We start from the raw sequence: 12,081 nt of genomic DNA, 5'->3' as shown, positions 1-12,081 counted from the left end.
AAAGTGTGACCAGGGGAATGCTTTCAATCGAGGCTTTAGTTGTTTAATTAGTTGGATACAGATGCCATGAAATGGTTGTTATTTGCTTCAATGATAAGCAATGTTTCAATTACTCTTTTGCTGAAAGTTGACTACAGATCCTTATCATTCATTTGAATTGATATATTATAAAATATCTTCAAACCATTTTGCTTCAAAACACTTTTTTGGGGTAATTTGCGCAACATACAATTTAATGGAGAGTTTAATAAAGAACAAAGCAGATTCACTACCAAACGGATGAAAAGTGATGCTTGCGTTTGCATGATTTGCTGGCATATAAATGGTTTGTATGAATAACTATGCACACCTTTTGGCCTCCACTCCCCTTGAGAACCTCCATTTAAACAACACTGGCCATTTCAGTAGGTGCTACACGGACCATAAGCAATTGACTGCCAGTGCTGGATATTGTTTAAAGGGGCAATCTGCATTTCAAACAATAACAAAGCCGCCACTCTGCCACTCTTTCGATTAACTGCTGAAGAATTAGGCTGGAGAAATGTCACCACTCTCATAGACACAGCTATGTATGCCAAATTAACCATGTTTTAAATATTTACAGTGTTTGTTTATAATTACATTCTTTACTAACAATGGAGTAAAACAGTCTTGTACTTTGGGTTCTAATGGGGTACGACAGTTTGTAATAAATACCTCTACAAGTTGAACTGGGCTCATGATGCATTTATAAGGTATATTCTTCAAGAATTTATGGATACACGTATATCATTAATTGAAAAGTATTTTTTTAAATTTAGCAATCACAGATTGCGCCTTTTAACGAATAACTTTTTCCAAATCCTACTAATTCCACTAATAACCACATGTTTGTGTGTCTTTTACCCTATATTGTTTTACCACAGCACAGTGGTAATTGTATCACTCCATAACTAGCTGCAGTCTATTTATATGTTGGTTTACTACAGCTTTATAATGTGAAGCGTTATTGCAGTAGTATGTTATATTAATCTACAGTGCATGATGTAATTGTACCCACCACATTGTATTTCTCAAATATTTTTAGAGGTGAATGTAGTTTCAATTAGTACAGTAACCTAATATTGCTGTGCCAACAATACACAAGTGACACAGTTATATTAAATATAATAAGTATCAGTGTCAGCTGAGACCTTATGTTGTCCCTATTACTTTAGGTATGTCCATGCATCTAATATTATACCTCACCTGATGCTTGAGTTATGGAGTTGACATGGTTTGGAGCTGACAGCATTACGGAGCAGACTTGTGTTCTTGCTGTAGATATAGTATCTCTGCCATATCTAAAGTGCCAGAGAAGGTCAGTGGCAACTCCTGCACCTGAACACCCTCCAGCTCCTTGGCTATTATTAATGCCTGGGTTACGGGTCTGAACGAAGCAGCAATTTGCATTGTTGTGTCACACGACGAGCACCTGTTGTGGTATGTTTACTGGTGGACACTGTACACTCTGATGTCACAGAACTCTGACAGTGGAGAAATGACCTGTCGGGGTTTGTCTACAGTCGTGGCCAAAAGTTTTGAGAATGACACAAATATACATTTTCACAAAGTCTGTTGCCTCAGTTTGTATGATGGCAATTTGCATATATTCCAGAATGTTATGAAGAGTGATCGGATGAATTGCAATTAATTGCAAAGTCCCTCTTTGCCATGCAAATGAACTGAATTGCAAAAAACCCCCATTTCCACTGCATTTCAGCCCTGCCACAAAAGGACCAGCTGACATCATGACAGCGATTCTCTCGTTAACACAGGTGTGAGTGTTGACGAGGAGAAGGCTGGAGATCACTCTGTCATGCTGATTGAGTTCGAATAACAGACTGGAAGCTTCAAAAGGAGGGTGGTGCTTAGAATCATTGTTCCTCCTCTGTCAACCTTGGTTATCTGCAAGGAAACACGTTCTGTCATCATTGCTTTGCACAAAAAGGGCTTCACAGGCAAGGATATTGCTGCCAGTAAGATTGCACCTAAATCAACCATTTATCGGATCATCAAGAACTTCAAGGAGAGCGGTTCAATTGTTGTGAGAAGGCTTCAGGGCACCCAAGAAAGTCCAGCAAGCGCCAGGACCGTCTCCTAAAGTTGATTCAGCTGTGGGATCGGGGCACCACCAGTACAGAGCTTGCTCAGGAATGGCAGCAGGCAGGTGTGAGTGCATCTACACTCACAGTGAGGCGAAGACTTTTGGAGGATGGCCTGGTGTCAAGAAGGGCAGCAAAGAAGCCACTTCTCTCCAGGAAAAACATCAGGGACAGACTGTTATTCTGCAAAAGGTACAGGGATTGGACGGTTGAGGACTGGGGTAAGGTCATTTTCTCTGATTCCCCTTTCCGATTGTTTGGGGCATCCGGAAAAAATCTTGTCTGGAGAAGACAAGGTGAGCGCTACCATCAGTCCTGTGTCATGCCAACGGTAAAGCATCCTGAGACCATTCATGTGTGGGGTTGCCTCTCAGCCAAGGGAGTGGGCTCACTCACAATTTTGCCTAAGAACACAGCCATGAATAAAGAATGGTACCAACACATCCTTTGAGAGGAACTTCTCCCAGCCATCCAAGAACAGTTTGGTGACGAACAGTCCCTTTTCCAGCATGATGAAGCACCTTGCCATAAAGCAAATATGATAACCAAGTGTCACAGGTAACAAAACATCGATTATTTTGGTCCATGGCCAGGAAAATCCCCAGACCTTAATCCCATTGAGAACTTGTGGTCAATCCTCAAGAGGCGGGTGGACAAACAAAACCCCACACATTCTGACAAACTCCAAGCATTGATTATGCAAGAATCGGCTGCCATCAGTCAGGATGTGGCCCAGAAGTTAATTGACAGCATGCCAGGGCGGATTGCAGAGGTCTTGAAAAAGAGGGTCAACACTGCAAATATTGACTCTTTGCATCAACTTCATGTAATTGTCAATAAAAGCCTTTGACACCTATGAAATGCTTGTAATTATACTTCAGTATTCCATAGTAACATCTGACAAAAATATCTAAAGACACTGAAGCAGCAAACTTTGTGGAAATTAATATTTGTGTAATTCTCAAAACTTTTGGCCACGACTGTACACTGGCCGGTCACACTAGCATTGAGATATGCACTGGGTTAACATGTGATTTCTTATCACAACTTTTCTGTCAGCAGTTACACCGAAAATGAGTGGTATGGAGTAGTATTGTAATGTATTGTTGTGCTGTCATCTAAGTCAATGATATCTTAATAGAGGTTCCATTTGGACTCATATCAATAAAGACATTTGACTTAAGGCCAGTGTTAATTTTGGCACTCTATTTTTAGGTTTAGTATAGTCTTAGTCAGTTTGACTAAAATATAATTTAGTCTTGGTCACATTTTTGTCAGTTGAATAATGATTTAGTGTAGTTAATGACGAAAACAGTGGGCCATTTTAGTCAACTAAATGGCCTTTCATTTTAGTCACATCACATTCGTAAAACCTCATTAACCTATAGTAAACATAAATGACTGACTTCCATGTGCTCAAACATACATAGCCATGTCCTTCCAACATATTTTTCTGCATAACATCATATTCTCTTCCCAATAGCAGAAACATTACAAACATGTATAACAAAAAAATGCCTTCATAAAATATTCACACTGTCACGACTTCTGCCGAAGGTGGTCCCTCTCCTTGTTTGGGCAGCGTTCGGCCGGTCGAAGTCACTGACCTTTTCATTTTCCGACCTTTTCAATCATCGATCCTCTTTTCATTTTCCTTTGGTTTTGTCTTCCATCACACCTGGTTCCAATCCCATCAATTACATGGTGTGTATTTAACCCTCTGTTCCCCCTCATGTCCTTGTCGGTGATTCTTTATCTTTATTCTTTATGATATATTTTTTTTCTCACCTATCTACACACAATAACCTATAATGACGTACTTTTCTGCAAATGTAATCAAAATGAAATACAGAAATCTATAATTTACTTAAGTATTCACTCCCCTGAGTCAAACCTTTTAGAAACACCATTGGCAGCAAATACAACTTTCTGGGTAAGTGTCACACTGTATAATGATAGGAGACAAGTGCAGGAATACGTAATAGGGTTTTTCATTTCTTCACCCAAACAAAAGAGCGAGGTGTAACCCTCTACATAATACACGGGACGAGACCCGTAAAACAAGTGCATAATAACACGTAGCATGGAGGCCGATACAACATAGCACAGGTACTCACAGGACCAATGGACATGGGACAAGACGGCGTCGAAGAGGATGGATGACATTTTACATGCTCATAACCAATTGTTCTATTCTGTTTGTTTTTTTGCGTTGTTTGTTACTTATTTCTTTACTTGTACATAATGTTGCTGCTATCATCTCTTATGACAAAGAATAACTTTTGGACATCAGAACTGGGATTACTCACCGCAACTTGAAGAAGCTTTCCTTTAACGAGTCCAATGAGAAAGATATACTGCTCTCCCAGGAACAGGCCCTGATCCCCGTCATTTGCATGAAGAATCCGTAAGCGAGCGAGTAAACTCCCACTGCCATCAATTCTACTTGCTAACATGCAATCATTGGAAAATAAAATGGATGATTTACGATTATCCTACCAACGGGACATTAAAAACTGTAATATCTTCTGTTTCACCAAGTCGTGGCTGAACGACGACACTGATAATATAGAGCTGGAGGGATTTTCAATGCACCGGCAGAAGAGAGAAGCTACGTCTGGTAAGACGAAGGGTGGGGGTGTGTGTCTTTTTGTCAATAACAGCTACTGAGTTATGTCTAATATTAAAGAAGTCTCAAGGTATTTTTTGCCGGAGGTAGTGTGGTCTACAGCTTATCATAAGGTACTCTATCTACCAAGAGAGTTCTCATCTATATTATTTGTAGCAATCTATATTATTTGTAGCAGTCTATTTACCACCACAGGCGGATGCTGGCACTAAGACCGCACTCAACCAACTCTATAATGCCATAAGCAAACAAGAAAATGCTCACCAGAAGCGGTGCTCCTAGTGGCCGGATTTTTACTAGCATGTCACATGTGCAACCAGAGGGAAAAAAACTCTAGACCACCTTTACTCCACACACAGAGACGCATACAAAGCTCTCCCTTGCCCTCCATTTGGCAAATCTGACCATAATTATATCCTCCAGATTTCTGCTTACAAGCATAAATTAAAGTAGTAAGTAGCAGTGAATCGCTCAATACGGAAGTGGTCAGATGACGCGGATGCTACTCTACAGGACTGTTTTGATAGCACAGACTGGAATATGTTCCTGGATTCATCCAATGGCATTGAGGTGTATACAACCTCAATCATCGGCTTCATCAATAAGTGCAATAAATGCATCAACGACGAAGTCCCCACAGTGACCGTACGTACATATCCCAACCAGAAGCCATGGATTACAAGCAACATCTGCATCGAGCGAAAGGCTGGAGCTGCCGCTTTCAAGGACACCTATAAGAGATCTCGCTATGCCCTCAGACGAACAATCAAACAAACAAAGCATCAATACAGGATTAAGATTGAATCCTACTACACTGGCTCTAACGCTCATCAGATGTGGCAGGGTTTGAAAACTATTACGAACTACAAAGGGAAACCCAGACACGAGCTGCCCAGTGACGTGAGCCTACCAGGCAAGCTAAATGCTTTTTATGCTCGCTTTGAGGCAAACAACACTGATGCATGCACGAGAGCACCAGCTGTTCTGGATGACTGTGTGATAACGCTCTTGGTAGCCGATGTGAGCAAGACTTTTAAATAGGTTAACATTCACAAAGCCGCGGGGCCAGATGGATTACTAGGACTTGTACTCAAAGCATGCGTGGACCAACTGCATCTTCACTGACATTTTCAACCTCTCCCTGACTAAGTCTGCAATACCTACATGTTTCAAGCAGACCACCATAGTCCCTGTGCCCAAGGAAGCGAAGGTAACCTGCCTAAATGATTACAGCCGGTAGCCGTGAAGTGCTTTGAAAGGCTGGTCATGGCTCACATCAACAGCATCCTCCCGGATACCCTAGACCCACTCCAATTCGCATACCGCCCCAACAGATCCAAAATGACGCAATCTCAATCGCACTCCACACTGCCCTTTCCCACCTGGACAATAGGAACACCTATGTGAGAATGCTGTTCATTGACTACAGCTCACTGTTCAACACCATAGTGCCCACAAAGCTCATAACTAAGCTAAGGACCCTGGGACTAAACACCTCCCTCTGCAACTTGATCCTGGACTTGCTGACGGGCCGCCCCCAGGTGGTAAGGGTAGACAACTGCACATCTGCCACACTGATCCTCAATACTGGGGCCCCTCAGGGGTGTGTACTTAGTCCCCTCCTGTACTTCCTGTTCACCAATGACTGTGTGGAGAAACATGATTCCAACAAAATCATTACATTTGCTGATGACAAAACAGTGGTAGGCCTGATCACCAACAACGATGAGACAGCCTATAGGGAGGAGGTCAGAGAACTGGCTGTGTGGTGCCAGGATAACAACCTCTCCCTCAATGTGAGCAAGACAAAGGAGCTGATTGTGAACTACAGGAAAAGGCAAGGCGAACAGGCCACCATTCTCATCAACAGGGCTGTAGTGGAGTGGGTCAAGAGTTTCAAGTTCCTTGGTGTCCACATCACCAACAATCTATCATGGTCCAAACACACCAAGACAGTCGTGAAGAGGGCACGACAAAACATTTTCCCCCTCAGGAGACTGAAAAGATTTTGCATGGTTCCCCAGATCCTCAATCTTTGAGGATGTTTGTAAAAACTGTTTATTATCTCTGCATAGTCACTTCACCCCTACCTACATGTACAAATTAACTCTAATCTGTACCCCCACAAACTGACTCGGTACCGGTACCTCCTGTATATAGCCTCGTTATTGTTATGTTATTGTGTTCTTTTTATAATAGTTTATTTGGTAAATGTTTTCTTAACTCTTCTTGAACTGTACTGTTGGTTAAGGGCTCGTAAGTAAGCATTTCACGGTAAGGTCTACACTTGTTGTGTTCGGCGCATGTGACAAATAAAGTTTGATTTGATGAGGACAATGGGGAACAGAGTGTCAGGGTTTACCAGAATTGGACCCAGAAGCAGACCAGGACAAGGTGAGTAAGAAGATGGTGTGTATTTATTAATTAATGAGAACGTGGAGGTAGATAGTTCCGGGTGGAGGAGCGGGCAGCGGAGGTGGGTTGATGGGAGTGGGTAGGCAGATCCAATGGAAAACAACACACTGGCATGGATGGGGTATGGGTTCGAATGCAGACATGGATGGGGTATGGGTTCCGGGTGAATGGCTGTAGCTGATGATCAGGACAGGTGTGCAGCCCGACAATCTCCCAACAAGCTAATTCGCCCGGCAACCAGACAGGGTGCGTTCCAGGACACCGGAAACACACTCCAGGACAGAAACACAGGCAAACACAGACTCAGGAAGCGGGATTCGTGACACAGAGGGCACCTATATACACATACTAATCAGGGTGAATGGGAACCAGGCGTACATAATGAGACAAGACAGTCCGGGGTTGGTGGTAATGAATCCAGTTCAGTGACGCATAGAAGGCCGGTGACGTAGACCTCTGGAGCTGGTGAACAGAATGAGCAGCAGTACCGGGGGGATCCATGACAGTACCCCCCCTGACATGCTGCACTAGCAGCGGGATGACACCGGCCTCGGGGATGACCACAGGTACACGGTGCGGGTCGGTCAGGGCGCCGACTGTGAAAATTCCTGGTCAGCGAAGCATCCAGGATGTCCACCACAGGAACCCAGCACCGCTCCCCTGTGCCGTACCCCTCCCAGTCAATGAAGTACTGGAGACGCCCCGCCCGATGCCTCAAATCCAGGACTTCACGGGCCGAGTACGCCGGACCTGCCTCGATGTCCATAGGAGGAGCCGGGGCATCACTGGGTCCAGCCTCAGCGAGGAGACCAGGCACCACTGGCCTGAGGAGAGACACATGAAAAGTCCTGTTAATGCGATAATCAGCAGGGAGTTGCAAACGGTACGTTACGTCAATAACCCTCAATAACCGCAGGCTCAGCTTCCGGCAGGGCAGGCGGAGGGGCAGGTTCTGGGTGGAGAGCCAGACCTGGTCGCCTGGAGAGAAGGACAGGTGCCTCACTGTGGTGGTGGTCGGCCTGTTCCTTGTTCTGACGCATGGCCCGCTGGAGACGAGTGTGTGCAGCGTTCCAGGTCTCCTCAGTGCGCCGAAACCACTCGTCCACCACAGGGGCCTCGGTCTGGCTCGGATGCCAAGATGCCAAGGCCTGCTGATACCCCAACACACACTGGAAAGGATTTAGGTTAGTGGAGGAGTGTTCGAGGGAATTCTGCGCGTTCTCAGCACACTCCGCCCACTCCCTCGGCCGGTCCTGACAGTAACACAGGAACCTGCCCAGTTCCTGATTTGACCCTCTCCACCTGCACATTAGCTTGAGGACAGTACCCGGAGGTGAGACTAACAGTGACCCCCAGGCGTTCCGTGAACGCTTTCCATACGCGTGAGGTGAACTGAGGGCCACGGTCTGACACAATTTCCTCCGGGATCCCATAGTGCCGGAAGACGTGCGCAAAAATAGCCTCCGCGGTTTGCATGGCCGTTGGGAGCTCAGGCAGAGGAAGGAGGCAACAAGCTTTGGAAAACCGGTCCACAATGACGAGAATGGTGGTTTTCCCCTGGGAGGGGGAAGGTCAGTTACAAAGTACACCGAGAGGTGAGACGGTCTCGCACACCCGTGGGCACGTAGGCGTGGTCGTCCGGGCACTGTGCAGGTGCGGGTTCCGTGTGCAGGTTCCGTGCACAAGTCCTGCAGTATGTCGGCATCCACGTCCCACAACACTGGCGTGATGATACGGGACGTAGGGATGATGGGGGTCTCCTCTCCCTGCCTCTCCTCTGTGTCATAGAGGCGAGACAGGGTGTCCACCTTCACGTTCTTTGAGCCTGGCCTATAAGAAAGCATGAATTGGAACCTGGCGAAGAATAGAGCCCACCTGGCCTGTCTCGGGTTTAGCCTCTTTGTTGCCCTGATGTACTCCAGGTTGCGGTGGTCCATCCACACCAGGAAAGGGTGTTTGTACCCCTCCAAATAGTGTCTACTTGCCTTCAGACCCTTCTTGACCACCAAGAGCCAAGAGTTCCCAGGTCCCCTAAGTCGTAGTTCCTCTGGGCGGGGTTCAGCTGCTTGGAGTAGAAGGCTCAGGGCCACAGCTTGGGAGGGGTTTTCTATGCACTGCCCCGACTCCTACTTCGACGGCATCCACCTCGACGATGAAGGGAATTGAGTGCTCGGGATGTGCCAGTACGGGAGCAGTGGTGAAGCATGCCTTCAGTGTCTCGAATTCCCTCTCCGCCTCCGACCAACGAAGCCGCTGGGGACCTCCTCTCAGCAGGGAGGTAAGAGGCGCGACCATCATGCTGAAGCCCCGGATGAACCTTTGGAAATAGGTGGCAACCCCTTGGAATCGTTGGACTGCTGTCACGGAGTTATGGATGGACCATGACCTGACTGCGCTGATGCGTTGCTTCTCCATCTCCACTCCCTCCGTGGATGTGAGGTAGCCCAAAAAGGACAAGGACCGGTGGAAAAATAAATATGGCTCTTGTATAACATATAGATCATGCTCCAACAGTCTTCCCAGCACAGACCTGACTAACGAGACATGTTGGGCGCGGTCAGGAGAATAGACCAAAATGTAATCTATATAAACAACTACGCCCCATCCCAGCATGTCCCGAAACACGTTGTTAATAAAGTTCTGGAAGACTGAAGGAGCATTAGACCGGCCAAAGGGCATTATGAGATACTAGATTGTAAGTGCTCCTCAAGTCCAGTTTGGTGAAGTACTGCGCACCATGCATTTGCTCGATGATGGTTGAGATGAGGAGTAAAGGATAGCTGAACTTAATGGTGGCTTTGTTCAGTGTAGGGGTGCAGTCCCCCATCTTTCTTTTTAACACAAAGTAAGCTTGAGGAGGCTGGTGATGTAGAGGGGCAGATAAAACCCTGCTGGAGGCTCTCCAGTATGTAGATCTCCATGGCCTCAGTCTTTGCATAGGAGAGGGGATAGACATGTCCTCTCAGGAGGGCTGCATAAAACAGCAAGTCTAAGAGCTTTCCACACCTGGATTGTGCAACATTTGCCCATTATTCTTTTAAAAATGATTCAAGCTCTCTGAAATTGGTTGTTGATCATTGCTTAGCAACCATTTTCAACTCTTGCCATAGATTTTCAAGCAGATTTAAGTCAAAACCCTAACTCGGCCACTCAGGAACATTCACTGTCTTCTTGGTAAGCAACTCCAGTGTAGATTTGGCTTTGTGTTTTATGTTGTCCTGCTGAAAGGTGAATTCATCTCCCAGCGTCTGGTGGAAAGCCGACTGAACCAGTCCTTAATATTACAAGCATACCCATGACATGATGCAGCCACCACTATGCTTGAAAATATGGAGAGTTGTACTCAGTAATGTGTTGTATTGGATTTGCCCAAAACATAACACTTTATATTCAGGACAAAAAGTTAATTGCATTGCCACATTCTTTGCAGTATTACTTTAGTGCCTTGTTGCAACCAGGATGCATGTTATGTACAGGCTTCCTTCTTTTGACTCTGTCAATTAGGTTAGTATTGTGGAGTAACTACAATGTTATTGATCTGCCCTCAGTTTTTTCCTATCACAGCCATTAAACTCGGTAACTGTTTTAAAGTCACCATTGGCCTCATGGTGAAATCCCTGAGCGGTTGCCTTCCTTTCCGGCAACTGAGTTAGGAAGGACGCTTGTATCTTTGTAGTAACTGGTTGCATTGATACACCATCCAAAGTGTAATTAGTAATTCACTACTCAAAGAGATGGTACATTTCTGCTTTTTCAACAACAACAAAAAATGTGCCCTTCTTTGTGGTTGAATCTGTGATTAAAATGCACTGCTCATGTCTCTATCAGTTTTGCACATCGAGAGACTGAAATTTTTTCCCATTCCTCCTTGCAAAACAGCTCGAGCTCAGTGAGGTTGGATGGAGAGCATTTGTGAACAGCAGTTTTCAGTTCTTTCCACAGATTCTCGATTGGATTCAGGTCTGGACTTTGACTTTGCCATTCTAACAACTGGATATGTTTATTTTTGAACCATTCCATTGTAGATTTTGCTTTATGTTTTGGATCATTGTCTTGTTGGAAGACAAATCTCCGTCCCAGTCTCAGGTCTTTTGCAGACTCCATCAGGTTTTCTTCCAGAATGGTCCTGTATTTGGCTCCATCCATCTTCCCATCAATTTTAACCATCTTCCCTGTCCCTGCTGAAGAAAAGCAGGCCCAAACCATGATGCTGCCACCACCATGTTTGACAGTGGGGATGGTGTGTTCAGGGTGATGAGCTCTGTTGCTTTTACACCAAACATAACGTTTTGCATTGTTGGCAAAAAGTTCAATTTTGGTTTCATCTGACCAGAGCACCTTCTTCCACATGTTTGGTGTGTCTCCCAGGTGGCTTGTGGCAAACTTTAAACAACACTTTTTATGGATATCTTTAAGAAATGGCTTTCTTCTTGCCACTCTTCCATAAAGGCCAGATTTGTGCAATATACGACTGATTGTTGTCCTATGGACAGAGTCTCCCACCTCAGCTGTAGATCTCTGCAGTTCATCCAGAGTGATCATGGGCCTCTTGGCTGCATCTCTGATCAGTCTTCTCCTTGTATGAGCTGAAAGTTTAGAGGGACGGCCAGGTCTTGGTAGATTTGCAGTGGTCTGATACTCCTTCCATTTCAATATTATTGCTTGCACAGTGCTCCTTGGGATGTTTAAAGCTTGGGAAATCGTTTTGTTTCCAAATCCGGCTTTAAACTTCTTCACAACAGTATCTCGGACCTGCCTGGTGTGTTCCTTGTTCTTCATGATGCTCTCTGCGCTTTTAACGGACCTCTGAGACTATCACAGTGCAGGTGCATTTATACGGAGACTTGATTACACACAGGTGGATTGTATTTATCATCATTAGTCATTTAGGTCAACATTGGATCATTCAGAGAT

At 45.1% G+C, this 12,081-nt stretch overlaps 1 protein-coding gene across 2 annotated transcripts in view; it reads left to right on the top strand.

Annotated features, from left to right (window-relative positions):
- Positions 1 to 12,081, top strand: part of LOC112259978 (synaptopodin-2) — a 65,716-nt gene that overhangs the window by 21,289 nt on the left and 32,346 nt on the right. The gene's annotated exons all lie outside the window — the stretch shown is intronic.

This window comes from Oncorhynchus tshawytscha, linkage group LG10, assembly GCF_018296145.1.
Source record: "Oncorhynchus tshawytscha isolate Ot180627B linkage group LG10, Otsh_v2.0, whole genome shotgun sequence".
In the NCBI taxonomy this organism is placed as follows: domain Eukaryota; kingdom Metazoa; phylum Chordata; class Actinopteri; order Salmoniformes; family Salmonidae; genus Oncorhynchus; species Oncorhynchus tshawytscha.
Note: the sequence above shows the minus strand (reverse complement) of the source record. Positions and strands in the feature narration are given on the sequence as shown.